Below are 19029 nucleotides of genomic sequence, written 5' to 3' on the forward strand. Positions count from 1 at the left end.
CTGGCAAAGTTTTGTTCTGCTCAGAGTACCAACATCTGTGCTTAGCTTTCTTGCATTTATAAAATCAGAGCAATCACACTCAGTTTTAAAATAAAAATCTGCTAATGGGAATCATGCCCAGGTCTGACTGAAAAACCGATGGTGGGTTGTTTTATTGTCTTTCATACTCAAAGCAGATAATCCCCAGGAATGGTGGTTGGCTGTCTAACCACATGTGTTAAACACAAAAACTGGCTTTGAGGCAGTAACTAAAATGAAACGTATTTCCAGCAACCTAAATCCTTTAACACACTGCTCAGCCTTCTAGAGTAGAATTTAGAAAAGTCTGAGTTGAAGTCTTTCACATCTTCTTTTTGGTTCTTCCATAACCTTCCTGTTTGTTTTACAGTGCAGGCATTGATTTCAACTTCTCAAAATGTTGTATTTCCAAACAAGAACAATGTGATTTTACTGTTCTTGTTAAAGGCATCTGATATATTAAATAATAAAGGAGGTTGCAACACATGTTGAGGGAAAATACTGAACTGCTTCTGGTCTTGCTCTTGGTTAAGCTGCATAGATTTTCACAATGGTCTTGTATGAGTCTGAGGGAATGACATGGGTACCAGGAAGGTGACTTGAGGTCTTCAGTTTATCTGCTCTTGTGTAAGAGGAAGAGGGGCGCGGGGAGAAGCAGCTCTCCTGACATTCAGTGTAGGTGTATCTCACTGGTGTGCTGGAGGATGTGGCTCTGCTGTTGGTCAGACTGTCCCAGGGCTGCTACCCTGTGTCCTCTGCCCTGGCACTGGTGTGACCCAGTGGCTGATCTCTCTGAGCCAGCTCTTTGGCAGAAAACTAGTTGTTGGAGTGATGAGCTAGCATGGGATGGGCAGGACCACAGCAGATTTAAAGCGATTTAACACTGCCATGAAGCCTCTGTTTCCTGTGAGGAAGAACTTCTCTGCTTGTAGCTGTTGGAAATGTGTAACGCCACTGTGTTGGGAAAGAAGGCAAAGCATCTTGTCTTAGCTTTGACAAGATCAGAGGAGGATGGTAGATTTTATGCTAGCATAATAGGAATTGCTGCTAGGTTTAAATTAAATCCTTTCATGATTTTCCTCAGAAACTTCTCTGGTTTTGAGCGGGAGGGGTCTTTGAATGCTTGTCAAGCCAAGTAATCTTTGTCCCACTCAAGTCCTTTGATATCTGAAGATAAGTAAAATGCAGCTGTTTGTTCCAGTGAAGCTTGGCAACAAATTACTGTAACTTCTCTGCTTCAGCTTTCATGTGCAAATTATGAGACAGGGTAATCATTATCTTTCAAATACTTTATTCAGTATCTTTAAAAACATTATGTTTTATCTGGCTTGTCAGACATAAACACAAAACAGCCTTGGATTTTGTTACTGGCATGGTTAGTGATACCTGGTGGCTGAGCAGAGCTGGCATGAGGCTGCTTCTCTCCTCCTCGAAAACTCAATTTTTAGAGTATGAGGATATTTGATTTTCATCACCAGTTACTTTTAATTGCAACAGTCAGTAAGCAAGAATTTTCAGTGAAAGGAGGGGAAAGCATGTGGAAATAGCATAACCTACAGATAGGCTTTGTGGAGTCAGTTGGTAACTGATAGTGGGAACTGTTGCAGAAATATGCACTGCATAAACATCAGCAGTTGCAGTGTACAGTAAGCACGGATCAGAAGCCTGGCAAAAATGCTGCTGCTGTTCTGTCTCTAGCAGCAGATGTTGGTTGCACTTCTATGTTAAAGCTACATGAGATTTGGTTTCAGTTTCAGAGTTTAATAACTTAAGTGCACATAACCAAATGTATTAATAATAAAAATAGACTTTAACAGTTGATGCTGCTTCAAATTTTCATCAAGCTGGTACCAGCATCCCATGTTCTGCTGAATTTAGACTAAAGAAACTTGTTTACAGTGGAAACTCCTGCAGCCTTTAATAGGAACCTCTGTTCAACTCCATGCTTAGCTTTAGTTGGTAACCCACATAAGAACAAGCAAATAAACAGTCTTTTCTGTCCCTCAACTGCTGTTTGTTGTCTTACAGTTGCAGATTGCTGCTCTGACAGTACTTTAAAAAGCAAAATAGAAAAACCCTCCAATTATGTCAACTTAAAGATAGTCTCAAGTAAAACTATTTCATGTTTTCTTCCTTGGACTGACCCTTTTTATTTAAGGTACTGAAGCTGTTCTAACAGGTGGCTTAACCATATAAAAACAGTGGTGAGGAAGACTTGTCAAATGATCCACCTCTGTTAAGGTCCCTATGAGGGGGATTTTCCACTATTTATCTGTCAGTACCTTAGTAGTCAAAACAAGAGATTCTGTTTCCTGCTCATGGCTCAGGTTTTTTCCTGTTGTGCCTAGTTGTCATTTCCCTTCTGTAAGTGATGGAAACAAGTACAATGAGCAGATAATAATGAAATGTACTTGACAGTCTCTTCTTTGACACCGGATTTTACCTGAAGAGACCTCACAAGCTCTAAGGAGCTTTCATGTTCTGAGGGAAGGTAGATAGCACAATGCAAATGCAAACATTAGTTCAAGATTCAGGCCGTCAGGAATAGGCTTTCTGCTAAATTGCTGAAGTACTCTAAACTTAAGTACACTAAAGGGCTTATGACAACTTAATCGGTAGACTCTTGCACTGAAAGCAAGCATGCAGTGAAGGATGTTTCTGCTAGGTATTTATAGCAGGCACTGAAAAATTAACTCAAAATATAACTCAAACCACTTTAAAAAAAAGTGACTGAAAGCTCCTCTTTTGTCTTCAGACTGCCTGTGTTACTGGGATTGCACGTTCCAAATTTAAATGTGTCAGCATTAATACCGCATAAGAACTCTGGATATTTTTCAACGCCAAAAGAGAAAGCAGTTTGGGGGTGGTTGAACGAACTCTTTCTTGAACGTGCCCCTGATGATGATCTACTCGAATCTTATTTTTTCCTCTGTGCTATGTTTAGAGTAGCAAAGAATCCTGGGGGAATATTAAGGAAACTATTAACCTAGAAAACTTCACTGTTGTTCTTGTGCTTCAGTCCCCTGCCATATGCTGACATTAAGTAACCTCTAAAAACTTCATATCAACAACTTCTATGCCACTCATCTCCTTCCTCCCTCCTTAATTTTCTTTAATTTTTTGTATTCTTTTTTTTTTTTTTTTTTTCTCCATTTTTTGCTTTGTCTTCCTCTCAGCTTCTTACTCCTTGCATTAGCTTTTTAATTGCTCTGCAAGGCTATCACTCACCGGGCAGGAGAGAGTGTGTGTTCTGTGGAAGCATGCAGGTGCTGGTGCCTGTTTTATTCCGAGCACTGGAAGTCTTGGAGAACACTGGCATCAGTGGGGTGGAGTGGCAGTGACAGAGCAGGTATGGAAGTAGCAGTTAGTGAGGAAAACCTGCCTGTTACCATGGGTCTTAGACCAATTAGTTTTCTGATTATCCCTTTGCATTAGAAATAATAGAGGAGTTGAGAATTTAAAAAAAAAAAAAAAAAAGTTGTGAAATTTTGAAGGAGACATTTATTTAATTTGAATTTAAGTATGAATAAGGAATTATGTACTGCCTGGTGTCTGTGAAGTTAGACAGAGGAATCCAGCAGGGTTGGTGGAAGGCACCGTCTTTGCACATTGAGGGCACTGCGAGGCTACCCAGCTGCTGGCAGGGGCAAGCTCCAAGACAGTGTTTCTGCCTAAGTTAACACAACTGTTTCCTTTAAAGCTGAGGTACCAGCTGAGGATTTGAAAAGGCCTAAAACTGTTTTCCTCATCCCTGAATGCCACTGAAGTGTGATAAGCGGGGGTCTGTCAGTTATGACCTCTGGTTGGACACTGATGGCAACTGTTTTTTTCACTTTGCCTGCTTTATTGCTGCTTCATTTTCATTCCTCCAAGCGATTTGGAAGTTCTGGGGGCTAGTTTTAGTACTATATATCCAGCAGAAGCAGTGATTTTGTTTACAAAATAATGTAATCTTTACATTTTTGCTTTCTTGTACTTACTAATGTCTAGTTTTAAATGCAGCTGGCATGAGTAAAGGGGAGAAAAAACACATTGTGTTAATCAGAAACCCGTAAAGTTTTAGAAAGAATTTCCCCCAAACTGCAAGAATCTGAATGAATAAATGAATGCTTTATAATAGATTGCATAAATAAGTCCAGGGGTAGTGTCTCTGTGTCAAGCAACAAGAAAAAAAGGGAATTCCCTAAGCTTGCATTCCTAGAAGCTGCATAATTCTAACATGCCTTATCCTTTGTAGAGGGGAAAAAATAAAGGTATAGCACATTTGGAGTACAGTATGCAACAAGATGTTTTAAAAATTTTGTTTCAGAGCAATTCTTAGCTGAGGCAAAGTATCAAGAGCAGAGGGGAGCGACAATGTCTGCTTTGCCTGCATTTCTTCTTAGTCACTTAAAGGGCACTGGACACTTGAGCAGTGTACTCGTTGCTTTTAAAACTTCTGCCTGAGTATTAGAGAGAGAAGAGGGTAGCGTACAGGGAGCAAACTTAGCATTTGTGCAGCAAGCCCTGGTACAGGATCTGTCCTCAAGCCTGAACCAGCTTTAAAGCTACAAATGACCTCTTCATGGTGGGTTTTACCTGTACCTCTCACAAAATGTGAGATCCTTGTTTCCAGTGTTAAACTGAGCTTGGGTCCTACAGTGCTATGGTTGAAAAGCTGCTGCTTCATCTATTAGGTTCCTTTATGAGGGAGTTACTTTTCCATGTGGGTAGCCACGTGATGTCTCCATTTATCAGCTTGTTGTACCTGAAAGGGGGTATCCCAAGGGTTTCCTCCCTACAGACAATAATTGAGGCCAAAGGACGCTGCTGCTGATTTGCTGGTGAGCTTGGCATTTGTAAGGGTGACTGAAAATGCTAATTCTGATCATGATTTTCACTAGTTCTGGCTAACGCCTCTTCTTGTGTAAATAGGCCAAGCCCAGAGGCACATCACATTCTTTTTTGTTTTAGTTGATTTCAGTAAGTGTGTGGCTGGTGCCTTTCTGACCTCTTCAAGGTATCTCTGCTTGCACTGGGCCATGACTATGAAAAACAGGAAACTTTTTTGTTTAACTTCAGTCTTCTGTTCAGGTCTCTTGCTTTTTGCTTGTGGATGCAAAGGTGGCAGTGAGAGTATTGCAGAATTTCCCCTTCCCTGTTTTTTTGGCTGACTTCAAAGGTTGCGTGACAGCATTATCTGGCAGCTCTTGTCATAGGGTAGAGTAAGGTGCATTAACATTTCTTGCACTGGAAGAGAAGAATTGAATAGCTGTCTGCAGGCTGCCCTGAGCATCCCAACCTGCCCCCAGAAGAGCACTGGCTTTGTGCTGTATGTTGCTTTAAGTGGGATTTAATGTCTCCTTCCTTGATCTGTTTGGCTACCATACCATAGCACACACCCCCCTGTCACATGCACAGTTGCCCAGTCACCTTGCCCTGGACATACGGTGTAACAAAGTAGTATGGTACTTGCGGGTTGTAACACAGGCTCTGTGTTAGAGCTTGTTCATTGCTGTATATTGATCTCTGTTGTACAAGCACTGTAGGGCACTCTGGGGTAGGGGCAGGTATTTAAGCTCATCTCAGGCATGAAATGTCATCCAGAGGGGATGGAGAGGAGAGGGGGAGCGCTGGGAGAAGCTGCAGACTGGATATCCATTGTGATTTAACATGTGCTGCCGTGGGCAAAGTGGCTTGGCAGTACCTCAAAACCAATCTTCTGTCCCTGAAACATTCCCAGAACCAGCTGGCCACAGGAGCCAGCTCATGGGTTGCAGATCACAGGAAACGGCTTGCTGCAACAAACTTGGCTTCCTCTGTTCTGATGACCCTCAGCAAGGGTACGTGTCATCTGCATCAGCTCTGGGAAGTGCATAGTGGTGGTGAGCAAGAGGAAGGGTGTTGTTGGAGGTATGCACAAAGCCTTGCCATACTGTGGGCTTTACCAGTGTTGAACCCCAGACCACGTGGAAAGCATCCCTGCAACTAACTTGTCCTGCCTCTGGATGCCTGGAGTAAGGCTAGACTGCAGTATTCCCCGGAGTGGTTTTTTTTCGGTGCTGTACCTCAGTTGGTCCCAGTTCATTTGGTAAATGGTGGCTCAATCCCACACCCTTCCTTTCACCAGTTGCATCCTGAGTTGCCAGAGCTGTATTGCATCATGAGGAAGTACTGGAGCTTCAGAGTGTGGTGCGGGTGTCTTTCTACCCTGATCTGTGTCATACAGTGTGTGGGTAGCATGCTCTTGAGTCTTGTTGGTCTGGTTTATGGGTGTGTTGTGCTTATCTTGGAAAATCGGAGTCACTAGCTCCATCTGTCTTCACAAATGTTACTGCCTTTGTCTCGGACCACTTCAATTCTGTGTGGATATCCCAGGAGAGCTGAAAAAGAGAAGCGTGAAGAAGATAACTTCTGTATGTGCATCAGCAGCAGCTGTGAGGGGAAATGGTTTTCCTGCTAGTGTAACCCTGGTTGGTTAGGTTGCTCGCTAGCACTTGCTGAGTGGTACCCTTTCATGGTGTCTCTCTTGCAACTGGTGTGGACTGAGCAATTCCAGCAAAACAGGTGTCTCTGTCTTAAAGACCTCCTGGCACTACAAGGCATGTCAGTGTCAGCAGCATGTATTGCTGGATAGCTGCTTGCACACAGAAATAATAGAGAAAAGTTGCATCCCTGCTGAGGAGGGAATATTGTGGAGGAAATGCTGCTAGACATATTTCTGGGCTTGTGCTGAGGTCTGAAGGTTTGTAAAGGCAGCTTGCTGCAGTCCCGTGTCTGTAAGATGCACAAAGGCTCTGGCATGGCCTCGCATCCCTTTGGCATGTTGGGGCTGGGTCAGCTCCCGTGGACTGGCGTGGCTTACAGAGCAGAGCATCTTCACGCTCTGTGCCATGCAGCCGTGGGGTCTGTTATTCAGATCTGGTTCCTGCTGTCTTGCTGAGACGTGGTTCCCGACTTAGTATTTGTACCGTTTCAAGGCAAAAATAAGATTTTTCTTATGTTATTAGCTTCATGCAGCTTCAAATAAATCGAGAATACATGTTATTCAGTGCAGTGAATGAATCCCACTCCTCTTGAATGTGGTCCTTGGCTATGGTGCACAAGGATGGGCTTGGCCTTCGATGAGCCAAGGCATGAATAGCAGAAGCGGAGTGCTTTGGTGCAGAGCACTGGGGCAGAGCTCAGGATCAAAGGGGAAGTCTTGTCCCTGTGCAGATGCAGTCTGGGTCTCCTTGGGCTCGTGTTGAATGTAACTTGCAACTGTGCACTTGGCTGCTTTGTTGGTGTGCAGGAGGGGGTCTAGTGGTTCGGAGATTGCAGTCGTCTTATCACTGAGGTTTCTTCCAGAATCTACCTACCCACAAACAGGAAATTTTAGTACAATTCAAAAAGCAGAGGAAGAGAGAATATACAGGAAATTATAAGCGTCTATTGGAAAGATGGGAAAGAACTGGAAAAAAACTTGGCAAAATCTCACTGGTTTTAAAAAGGAACATAGTAAGGACTTGGGTTCCGAATTCACATATGCTGCCTGCAAAACCTTACTTCCTAGAACTTTTGCTTCAAGACTATTTTTTATGTAGGGAAAACATGAATAATTTTAAAACAAATAATCACTGTAACTATTTCTTTATAGTACTTAGCATTTGCAACCAGCTGGCTTGAAAATGCACGTGCAGAAACAGTACCTATGCTGAACAGCAATTTGAGAGGCCTAAGGAGCTGATACCTCACTATCTGGCTAGAACGGCTTTTGGAGATACCATACCAGGGAGGACATCACAAGGAGGCTAGATGTTGAATTCGCGTAATAAAGTACAGACTATGGTTCAAACTTTTTATGTGTCAGTGGCACTAAGAATATTGGCACTTGGAAGAAACAGGGTGGTGGCATCTCATATTTATCTAAACGTGATATGTTTATCTAAATCTCAACATCAATTCTTGGCAGCGTGGATGTCAGTAAAATAAGGCAAGTTCTGCTGTAAAGTGTGGAAGAATAGAGCTATTGAAATACAGCCCCTGAATTTGCTTGCATTGTAGTGCTTCTATGGGGGAGCTTTTCAGTGTTCAGAATGGTGTTCCTTTTGGAAACAGAAGGTGGGAGGCTGATGATTACCAAGCTACTAGTTCACACAAGTGGTGCATCTGCCAGGGTGGTGGCACAGTCACTGCTACTAGCCACTCCTGAATACTGTAATAATTTCTGTGATAAAGCATGTGAGCTTTTACAGCTTGTAGAATTCTGCTTTCCCAACAGCTGAAGGTGGGTAAGCTTTCATTTTGAATTTTTTTTTTCTTTTGTTGGGCAAGTTATATGCCTAACTCTTTATCATCCCTCTAAAAGCTGGGTGAACAGCTTTTGCACTGGCCTGATAAGCTTTTCTTGATGAAAAAAATCATCAAGTGTTTTTAAGACACTTAGATCCCATGCCACATAGTTATTTTTAATGATAAAATGAGGAAAGAAAGAACTGAAGAGTTTGGGTGTGTTGTCTAGATGTCTAGTGCACCTTCAACTGGGAATCTACATCAGCTGGGAAACAGTTGACAGCTAATGGCTTTAAAATAGTTACAATGAATAATGTGCTCAGAACACATGTATACATTTCTGAGTGGCTTATTTTGATTTAAAACAAACATGTCAAATGCACAGTTCCACCATTTTTTTAAAAAAAGTTGTTTCCTGTCTGTTTTTTTCTCTCTCTGTATCATGCTGGTGCATGGAAAGACAGATGCTCCGCTCCGCTGCTTATTATTTGTACCCTGATTCCTGGTCCTCCCAAGGGAACAATGACCAGTAACAATCTGAACAGGTAGCAGCACAGGACCCTTGGAGGAAGATGAGATTCAAAACTGAGGTGCCAGGTTCAACTGAAACCATGTAAAGACTCCAAGGAGAAGAGTTGTTCCTCCAAATTAGTTTGGAAGATTCTGAGTCCTCATATATGCAGGTGGTTGTCTGACAGCTCAGAGGATCTGGTATGACCAGTGTGAGACAAAACCCCTCATGTCTGTGGGAACTCACTTGCCCAATGGATGTGTAAATTGGGAACTGGTAAATAGCTTCTCTTCAGACACAGTGTGCTTGTCTGTTTTCAAAGCAAAAGAAGGTGCTTAAACAGAAGTCTAAAACCATGGCCATCTTCCTCATGGTCATCTCTGTGTGCGTCCCTCTGGAAATGCAAAATATGGTACCTTGTGCCTGAAGTTTTAAGCACAGATTTGTAGGAAGGAATGGAGTTTTATTTTGCCTGTTTTGAAACTCTGTGGCTTATAACCTTTCCTTTTTTTTGAGAGAGACATATTTACAAGAAGTCTAAGGCATATGTTACTTTCTGCTGCTCTCTTGGGTGGCAAAAATTGGAGGGAAACGTCACCTCATATAGCCATTCAGTAACCTTTTCAGCCAGGCCCATTTTGAGATGAAGAATTTTCATTTTAAATTATCTTAATTCACTTAAAAAAAACCAACAAACATACATAAACCCCAAAACCAACAGCTTTTTTGTACATTTGCTAGCTTCTGCAACTGCTGGGAGGTGTTATATGTCCAGATTTATTATCTCAGCAGAAGTTGAGTAAACAACTCCTGTGCTAGCATGACGTGTTTAAAACAGAGAAAAGCTGCTTCAGAGCACATCACTTATGTAGGTAAAGAGAGGAACTACTTTCTGGGTGTGTTGTCTTGTGTACCTGTATTATCTTTGTGAGGCAGGTGAGATACCGGCTCCTTAAATAACAACTCTGGTCTTAAGCAAGCATTTCATAATGAAGTTACTTGACTCATCAGCCTCTGGGAATAGCAGCCCAGGTCCATTTTGCTTGTGGGGAACGGGCTCCCTCGCAGAGGCTTTGTGAAGGCTTAGCACAATTCTCTGTCTGCATTAGTCTATTTTCTCCTGTGGTGGGGATGCAGCATGGTGGTGAGTTAAACGTAGGGCATGAGGTCCTCTCCTAGGCTGCTCTGTGCAGCTCCATGGTCCTTTTGCAGAAAAAAGGAGAAAAAGAACTTCTTTTGGATTGTAGCCACTGTGTCTGCTGAATCATGACCATGAAAACTGCTGAAGGGGGTCTGTGCTCAATAACAACTGTCGTATGCCAATGGTTATTTTCGGTGGTTTCAATTACAATCCTCTTTTCTCTGAGAACCACACTGGTGTCTGTGTAAATGGATGCCAAATCGCAACAGCAAAGCCACTGAGTACCTAAGCCAAATCCGAAGAGTGGACACGTTTGCAGCAATGTGCCTGCTCTTCTTAGCTGTTCCAGCCCATGACCCTCAGCCTCTTCCTTGGGTAAACACGGATGGAAGGAGTCAGGGACATTTTTATTTAGGAGCAATATCAGGAGGCTTAACTGGGAAGAGGCAGCACAGAGGATGGAGCAGTGGTTAGGCTTTTCAGGCTTTGTCTCAGTGGGAAAGTATGAATGCATTTAATACTGTATTTGCACTCTTGGCTGGCTGGGACCCAGCCTTGACCACAACGCCTGCTGATGCTGCAGGGATTGCTTTGGTTTTTAGCACATGGATGAAGGAAAAGCACTTTTGGGAGTTTATTAGTAGGTTGAGAAAAGCAACCTTCTTTTTTCTCTTTTCACTTTTCTCTCCCCCCCCCCCCCCTTCCCCCCCTCCCCCCCCCCCCATTCTTTCAACAAGACTCACTGTTTAGACATCTTGTGAATGAATGGCGGAAAGTCTTTGACTTCTGTTTTGAGGGGAAGCCAGGAGTGACTAACGTTCCTTAATCAGATTTTATTGCACATTCTTGTCTTGGATATGTTTTCTCTTTTTTCCCCAACCAGAAGAAGAAAACAATCCCCGATGCAAGTGGCTTCTAAGCTCTGTCTTCCTGCAGCTCCACATGCAGTGCTCGGTATCCATTTGGGAGCTGACTTTTTGTATTATTTTGTTTTCATGCAAAAGATCTTTCTGCAAACTGTGACTTGAATGAAAGCAGGAGGGAGTTCAGATGCTGAGAGTCCCTAGTGTCAGCTGAGACAGGCAGCAGATAATCCCTGCTCTGTTCTGTACATTCATTAGCATTCTAGAAATACCTGACATGTCTGTTTCCTGATTAGGAGATCTCTAGTCAAATGCTCATTTTCTCACAGGAAACAAAGTATTCAGAATTTCTCTGGAAAAATTTAGGAATGCCTTTCTGCGTACATAACTGGCTATTTTTCATTTGCATGTGTTGCTGGCCTCTGTTTGTTAGGGACCTCTCTGCATCCTGGTGAAGCTTTTGGCACAGAAACAAAGCACACTAGCTCCTTCCCTGCACCCCCATTAATTCCAATTTCTGCTTCTTCCTTTAATCGGCAGATGTGAGAGATGGGCTTGACAGGAGTTGAGAGAGTTGAAAACGGTTTGAAGGGGAGGGCAGTCTAAAGAAACGTGATCAAAGCCAGCTATTATCACTGAAATATGAGTGTTGCTATTGATGCTTGTTTATAGCTTATTAAGTCTTACATGCATGTACAGTTTCATTTTATAGGCAGATGGCTTTTAAGTAAAATAACGACTTTTCAGTGTGCTTTCCTAAAGTGAAACACTGCTTCCTTCCTTCCCCCCCTCCCCCCCCCCCCAAAGTAAAGTTTGAAGTCTACAGCTACCAGGAGTGCTCGATTCTACCAAAGACAAAATGTATCCCGTTTGTTTAATAAATAATCAGCTGGCTTTGATTTTTGGCTTAATTTAGTCCAAGTGCTTGAGGGTGGATAGATGGGAATGTAGTGTTGGGGGTGGAGACTTTCAAGGAAAAACTCAAGGACTAGAAAATTAAAGTAGCAGAGGATATATCCTATATCCAGCCTGAGGAGACAGTACTGTGGCGCATGCTGTTGCTCATAGCTTCAAAGAATGAAACAGTGATTCCCAAGAAAGTATGTTATAGTTAACATACTCCTAGTTAGGTAAACTTCAGCTGCTTTATTTAGCTCTGGCAATGCTGGGTGTTTATTTGCAAAGCCCTTCTTTCTAGAGCCTGTGGTCAGCTTCTGAGGCACTTCTGCAAGTCATCTAGTTTTCATAGTTACGAAGGAAAAAAGCTTTGACCTGAAAACACAAGCAGAATGAATATCTAAGGGCCTAGTTGCACACAGAGTGGTACAGGCAGTTGCATTATGGCTAATTCTGTGCTCTCTTGGCTGTGTATGAACTGGTTTTGCTCCAGAAGCCACATAGTTGGGTTAGCGTGGTGCCAAGCTCAGATTCCTGTGCCCAGTGTACAGAGCAGGCTGGGAGAGCAGTTGTCTGCCATGGACAGGAGAGCAGTGCCCCTTGGCCTTGGCACTCCAGGGATAAACTAACAGAACTACATATCTTTTTTTGTTTGGTTGGTTTATTTTTTTTGTGGGTTTTTTTGTGTTTGTTTTTGTTTGGGGTTTTGTTTTGTTTGGGTTTTTTTTTCCACCCTGTGATAGGCCTTCTTTTTGGGTGAGGAAGTGGAGTTGAGGAATTAGGGAATTATAACGTGTGGCTAGCACCAGATATTTGCTATACTATAAACAGGTATTTGCTCTACTACATCTAATTTTTTTTAGCATATATGGTGTGAACAGTTCTTTAGCATTGTTAATACAGGTATCTGCACCAAAAAGGGTCGCTGTGCGACAGTGAACAAATGCATGCCTTCCTGGGTCAGATTTTTCTTTAAAACTTTATGGGCTCTATCACCAAGCATAACAGGAAGGAAAAAAATTGGTAGTTTCCAGAGGCTAACCTCAGTCCTACAATGATGACTCACAGCCATGGGGACTAAAAGGAAAGGTGGCCTCCTTGAAAACTGAGTGGGTCTGAGGAGTGACACAGGAGGAGGCAGCTGTTTGAGGGCAGAGGAGCAAATCCTCCCGAAAGCATAGGGTTCTGGCTTTGCTACTCACCCTGTTTTCCTAGCTTGACTTCAATCCCCCCCGCTTTGTGTGCACTTGAGTTACCCTGGTTGTTGCCTCCTGAACCAGCTGGGGAGAATGATGCAGGCAATTGCCATCAGCCTTGAGAGCATCAGTGACTGGGATGATGGAGGGAGGAAATGAAATGCCAGTGTGTTGAGGTAAAACTCCTTCCGAAGAGGAGGAAAACTTATTTGCTGAAGTTTTTCCACTTTATACCCAGTTTTCTGCAGTACAGCAGTTCTTTGCTTGGCAAATGTCCTTCACATTGCTATTGCACTGAGGCTTGTAAGACCCTGAATTATAGTATGCATGCTAATAAGAATTTATTGTTTTTTGCCCTTGAAATGAACAAAAACACTCCCACTCAGTATCTTCAATCTGGAGCAGAGAACACTGTTCCCCTTGTGCCTTCCTCTCCCCTTTTCCAAGCGCTCTTTCGTGCTGTGAGGAGTTGCTGCAGATCCGCTGTGTAGTTTGTGCAGCCCGTTTCCCCTGCTGCCAGAAGTGTAACTTACGCCTGTCTTCATGCTGGCAAAGGTGGGTCTTTGGAAAACTGGGGAGGACATGCATGTGGGAGGAGAAAAAGTATATGGTCCTGTATTAAGCTGAGACAGCAACTGAAAGTCTTGGGAGTGTTTTGACTATTGCTTCAAGCTCTTCGAGGCTTATAAAAGGGGGGGGGAGGAATTTACGTTCTCTGCCAAAGCTTCCCACAAGTTACAATCTCTTTTTAAAAGAGAGTTTATTATATAGGACCAAATTGTGCTTCCAGACTCTGCAGCCTAGCAAAGCATCCAGCTTTTCTTGTCCTGTGGCCCTGCACAGCAATGTCCCAGAAGCCTGGTGCAAGGTGGTGGTAATGCCCGTTTGGGGGTGGAGGTTCCTCAGCTGGGGAGCTCTTGAGTTAGTGGAGTGGCTGCTCCACCTTTCCTGCTCCACCAGGAAGCAGTCTCAGCTGGACCCTCTGTGCCAGTGTCCTTGCTGTGGCTGCTGCTTCCCAGCTACTGGCTCTTTCTCTGCTCCAGCGGCAGCCCAGCATCTAGCCCGTGTGATGGGCATCTCTGCAGTGCCATCCTCCTCCCTCACCACTGCCAGGCTTGGGACACTTTGTAAGCAGTGCTGCAAGTGGGGCAGGCCATTTCAAAGGTAGCTGTAAAAGCTGCTCTTCAAGTCAATGGTTTGCATTCAGTGTTGTCAACGCAGACTAAAGAACACCACAGAACAACATGCTGCAAAGACAATGTGGTGGGATGCATTCTTCAACAAAACTAGCATCCTAGTATCTGAGAAGCAATTTGGCACAGGAGGAGCCTCTGTTTAATGTGCCATGACCTTTTTTTACTGTTAACCCTTCATCTTAGGAAAGAAAGGTCCAGAGGTGAGCAGCAGGAAGGTAAAGAGGCTTACGAAACTTTTCCTTCTGCTTTTCCCCAAATTACACAGATGAATTGAGGAAGGAGAAAATAGGTCTGACACTGGTGTGGTATAAAGGCATTGGAAGGATAGGTATGCCTGACTTTTATGTTTTGATTTGGATCAGGAGGGCACTTCTGCAGTAAACCTCTTGATTTTCCCACTCCCTACCCTGTGTGCTGGCTGGCATTGCAAAGCAGAGTCAGGGTGTGCAAGCTGGGTTCCTTCTACCTAAAACAAAACCAGAGGCTGCATGCCCAAAGCCCACCCAGCTCACCTGATGTGCTGGGTGTTTGGTCAGTGGCAGGAGACCTGGTCTGAAGTAAAAGCCTTGTAAGCCTTTAAGATGGATGTTGGGACCTTCTGTATCATTGTTGCATAGATTGTTTAAAGTGAGCCAAACTACTTGATCATGCAGAGCTAGCTTTAGTGTGGTGGTAAGGACAAACTGCCTAGATGGAAGGCTGGAAAAGGTGAATCTCAGCCTTCTGTGGCTGCAGACCCCCATGTACCAGTGGAGATGTGTGGCAGATGTTTACATTCCCCTTCAGTGAGTTTGTTGTTGTTTTTTTTTTTTTTTTTTTGCTTGTTTGTTTGTTTGTTTTGGGGTTTTTTTGTTTGTTTTTGTTTTTCCTTATAGCTACCTTTCACACTGTCATTGAAAGTTTCCCCGAGCCCTTTTCTCATCATCTTGCTGCTTTCCCTTACTGGGAGATAATTGATTTTTGTCTGGCTGTAGAGAATTCTACTACATGGTCTCTTGAGGCGTTTTCTCAGCCCCTGCATATCAAACTCCTGTACAAGTGGTACTCCTGTACAAAATCCTACTATGTGGTAAGAATTCTCTTCTGGTGCTGTGTGCTCCTGCAGAACTGTTTAGAAATGCATGCGTACTTTTCACTGTAAGTGTATGTTTTTGTTGCAGTATCATTTTGCCCAGATTTAAATGGTTAAGAAGATGATTAAGAGACAGTCAAACATAAAGGGGGGGAAGAAGAGGCATGCTTTTCTCTAGAACAGGGTAGGAAAGGGCAGCATGAGAAAGACTGGACCCATTAGAAGTGAAGTACTAGGCTTCCTGCTGGGCACTGCTTATTTTATGTCAGCTAGGTGCAGGAGGAATTAGTGCTGTATGTCCTGAGTGTGCTACAATTTGCCTGCAGCCATTTTCTGGGTGATCAGATTTCCTACCTGTGTATGAGCAGGTGGAGCAAATAACAGGTCAGCTTCTCTGTTGCCTCCTCAATCCCACTGGTAGTTTTTGTTCCAAAACAATGTAGTTTAGATATATGCTAGAGAACCTATGCAGCAGTCTGCCGTGATCTTGGAGATGGACCCCTTTGCCCTCTGTGTGTCTGGATGACTGTTTTCATACATGCTTGATCTAAAGAGGTGTTTTATTCTGGCCCTCTCAAGTTCCAGTCTACTATTTGCCTCATGTAACAAATGACTGGCAGGTTGGAAAATGCAAGTAAACTTGTGCAATGCCGTTGTGCTTGGATTATGATCTCACTGCCGCAATTCCTAATACCCTCAGCATAACTACTTGCTTACAGTTAAAACTGAAACTCCAAAGCTGCAAGTCTTTTTTTTTTTTTTTAGGAGAATGGAAGAAAGAAGAGCAAATTCCTTCTTCTTCTGTCACACCGCCACCTCCACACACACATTTGAAATTGCCTAAGATGGGAGAGGAGGAAGCATTATTGACTGATGTGAATAGTCAGTAAATAAAACCTAATCCGAATTAAAGATGCTGTGTCCTAAATGACACACTCCTCACATAAACTCATCATACTGTGTGTTTGGCTTTGGCCAGCTCAGGAAACAATTCTGACCATTAACCAGCCATTAATTGCTCTGTGCCTGTGGTTGGGATGCATTCTGATACAGGAGAGAGCGATGCATTAAAGGTTCACTGGTCGTCATGTTTTGAAGCTCTAAGGCAGACATGTGTCAGTGTTCCATAAACCCTCTGGGGTGTCGGTGGCATGATGCAGTTGCACAGCCCAGCAACTTGGTCTTTTACAGGGCTCTCCTTTACTGAATTTGTAGCTTGCACTCTTTATTTTGCCTCTTCTTGGGGAGCTTGCTACTTGCAGTGGTTGTTGGCCATGCTCTGCTCTGTTCAGGTACACCAGATGTTTGCTATGAAGTAGCTGAGTGTGAGAAAAGCCTCTGTCTTTGGTAGCTAGACTGGTTTTTGCACTGATGATGACTTCATCTTTTGACTATGCAGTGTGTCTGAGACTAGGTCTGCTGGAGACACACCTGAGTAACTTTGGTTGTGGAGATTATTAAAGAAAAATGCTCCCCCTCTAGTTACAATAAAACTTCTGCCATCCATTTCCTGAGTCTTAGTGTAAAGGTAGTGCCCGAGTGAACTATTATGTTACTTTTTTTTTTTAATTTCTCCCTTCTTGTTCGATCAGCACTCAGTGACAGCATTGCTGGATCAAGTTAAGTTCAGAAGACCTAGTTTTGCTGCCTTTATTTGAGGGAAGGAAATAGTATGCTACTCTGTCCTAGAAAAGGAAATCCTCCCTGGATTGAGGCATAAAAACTTGATTCCATTTAAACATGGCATGTTATAGCAGGAAAGGGCTGGAGTGCCTTGAACCTGCTTGGGTTTAGACTTTCTGTTGTCTAGCTCAGTTTCTGTTAACTTCTTAAAATGTCCTCTGCTGGAGTTCACTTATGTTGGAAGCTGTTGTTCACCTCCTTGATATTTCTATCTAAGTTGGCAATCATAAGACATAAGAAATTCACAGCAGATTCTTGACTGCTTAGTCTCTTTTAATTAGTAAGCAGGAGAGACCTCAACAACATACTGTGAATCTCTGGGTTTAGGATTAATTCAATCTGAAATTAAGGTTGCTTTACATTATAACCTTGTGGCCACCTGCACTGGGCTGTACCTAATTTATAGCATATGCTTCAACCCCCGCTTTTAAAGAAACATTTCCTGGCTGTCTTCTCCATCTCAGGGCGTGTGGGATCTGGCATCTAACATTGTGTTCATTTATGGGGATAGAAAGGAAAGGTGTGGGGCTCATCCTGCATAACAGCATCTCTCTTTCTGCTCCTGACCCAAACGCTTTTGCATGTGGCCTTGGGTGCAAAATCGTGTTTCAGCAGGTTGAATGGAAGGATTACTAAGAGCCAGCTGTTGGCAGGAAGGCGTCTTAGTGTCATGGCGTGAAATTGATTGGATAAGTACAGCTCTTGTGTCTTACCGGGAAACTTTTTTTAACCATGTTAATCACTGTGGGAAATCTGGAATCAAATACTTTTTTTTTTTTTTTTTTTTTTTTTCCCCTAAACTGAGGCTAAAATCCTGGGGATTCTTGGTTTTGTTTTTAATGACTTGCTGTATGGGATAAATAAGGACCCTGCCTTTAAAAATGCAGTGGATTTCTGTCCTGGTGTGTCTTGTCTGGGGCTGCCCAAAATTTCCATGTTCAAACTCTGAAGTAAAGTTGCAGTCTTGCTGCATAAAAATCAAGCATCTCATGGACAGCAAGATTTTCAGGAATCTGAGATGTCCCCAAGGAACTGCTTACAGTTAGAAAATTCATCTTCCTCATTCACTCACTTGGTATATGCCAGTTTTCAGTGCAAGTGTTGTGGTGTGGCTGCTGGCACATGTGAGGAGTTCTGCATTTCTCATGCCTGATAAAATCGTACAGCAACATGTTGCAGAACTCTTGACCTTAGCTAGCAGGCAACACGACTGCAATTCATTTGGTACTGGCAAGTATTCTCAAGATAAGAGATTAAAGGACTTTCAGGATGACTCTTCAGATGCCATTTCAGTAGAGTAGGTAATGGTCGTTTGTCCTGGTGTTTTCAGACTATCAATCTGGCAGCATGCTTTCCAGGGTAACTTGTTCTTAGTCTGTGTATGCTCTGTAAACCAAATATTTTTATATCCTCCATAGGAGTAAAATGAGCTCAAACAGGCTGATTACTAAGATAAGACTATAGTAGAGGCAGTGACTAAGGTGGAAAAGCAATGGGTCCTTAATGTGTGGGCTCTCTTTAAAAGAGCATATTGTTTTCAAAGTTCTTCCATTGTGCACATCAGAGTGTTTATCTTGGTTTGCAGTCATCAGTGATTTTCTCCTTAGATAAGTGAACAGTAGCTGAGCTGTCGGTCAAATGATTTCATGCCTGCACAGCCCAGGCTGGGCACCTAAAAGGGAACCAAAAACACAAACCTAGGGCTGCATATTGTGTGTGGCTGCTGCATTTCATAACTGCTGTAAAACAATCACAGTGGGGCTCTTCCTTTCCAAAATGTCAAGACAATAGAAACTTTTCTTCTAAAGAAAGAACAAATGGAGGAGGAAGGCTCTAATTGCCCTTTAAAAACAAAATCCCTGTCTTGCTGTGCTGCTTCTGGTCTAAAATTAAAATGTTAGATTAATCTTTGAAGCAATGCAAGAATCTCCAAGTGGTTTTCCTCTCTCCACCCAGCACGTGCCTGTGTTTCCCATTTGCTTTAGGAGCAAATCTCTCCTAGGGATGAGCTGAATTTTATTTGTTGTTGCCAGGAGCAATGAGATGGATTCAAAATTGGGGAGGCAAGGGGAGCAGCACACTGACCTCCCTTCTCCTCCTCCAAAACAAATAAGGGTCGGATTTTTATTAAAACCATGACTAAGTTTTGTTTCTTAAATGAAAACACACGCTTTATTGACTTTTTAAATCAGGTCTAGC

At 43.0% G+C, this 19029-nt stretch overlaps 1 protein-coding gene and 1 long non-coding RNA gene across 2 annotated transcripts in view; both read left to right on the forward strand.

Moving 5' to 3' along the window:
* Positions 1 to 19029, forward strand: part of PARD6G (par-6 family cell polarity regulator gamma) — a 69883-nt gene that overhangs the window by 19857 nt on the left and 30997 nt on the right. The gene's annotated exons all lie outside the window — the stretch shown is intronic.
* LOC116960120 lies at positions 13335 to 16059 on the forward strand. Its single transcript, XR_004406207.2, has 2 exons — positions 13335 to 13434; positions 15913 to 16059. It is a non-coding gene; the product is annotated as an uncharacterized LOC116960120 (long non-coding RNA).

The sequence above is a fragment of the Tyto alba genome, unplaced genomic scaffold (assembly GCF_018691265.1).
Source record: "Tyto alba isolate M040663 unplaced genomic scaffold, T.alba_DEE_v4.0 Super-Scaffold_27, whole genome shotgun sequence".
Classification (NCBI taxonomy): Eukaryota; Metazoa; Chordata; class Aves; order Strigiformes; family Tytonidae; genus Tyto; species Tyto alba.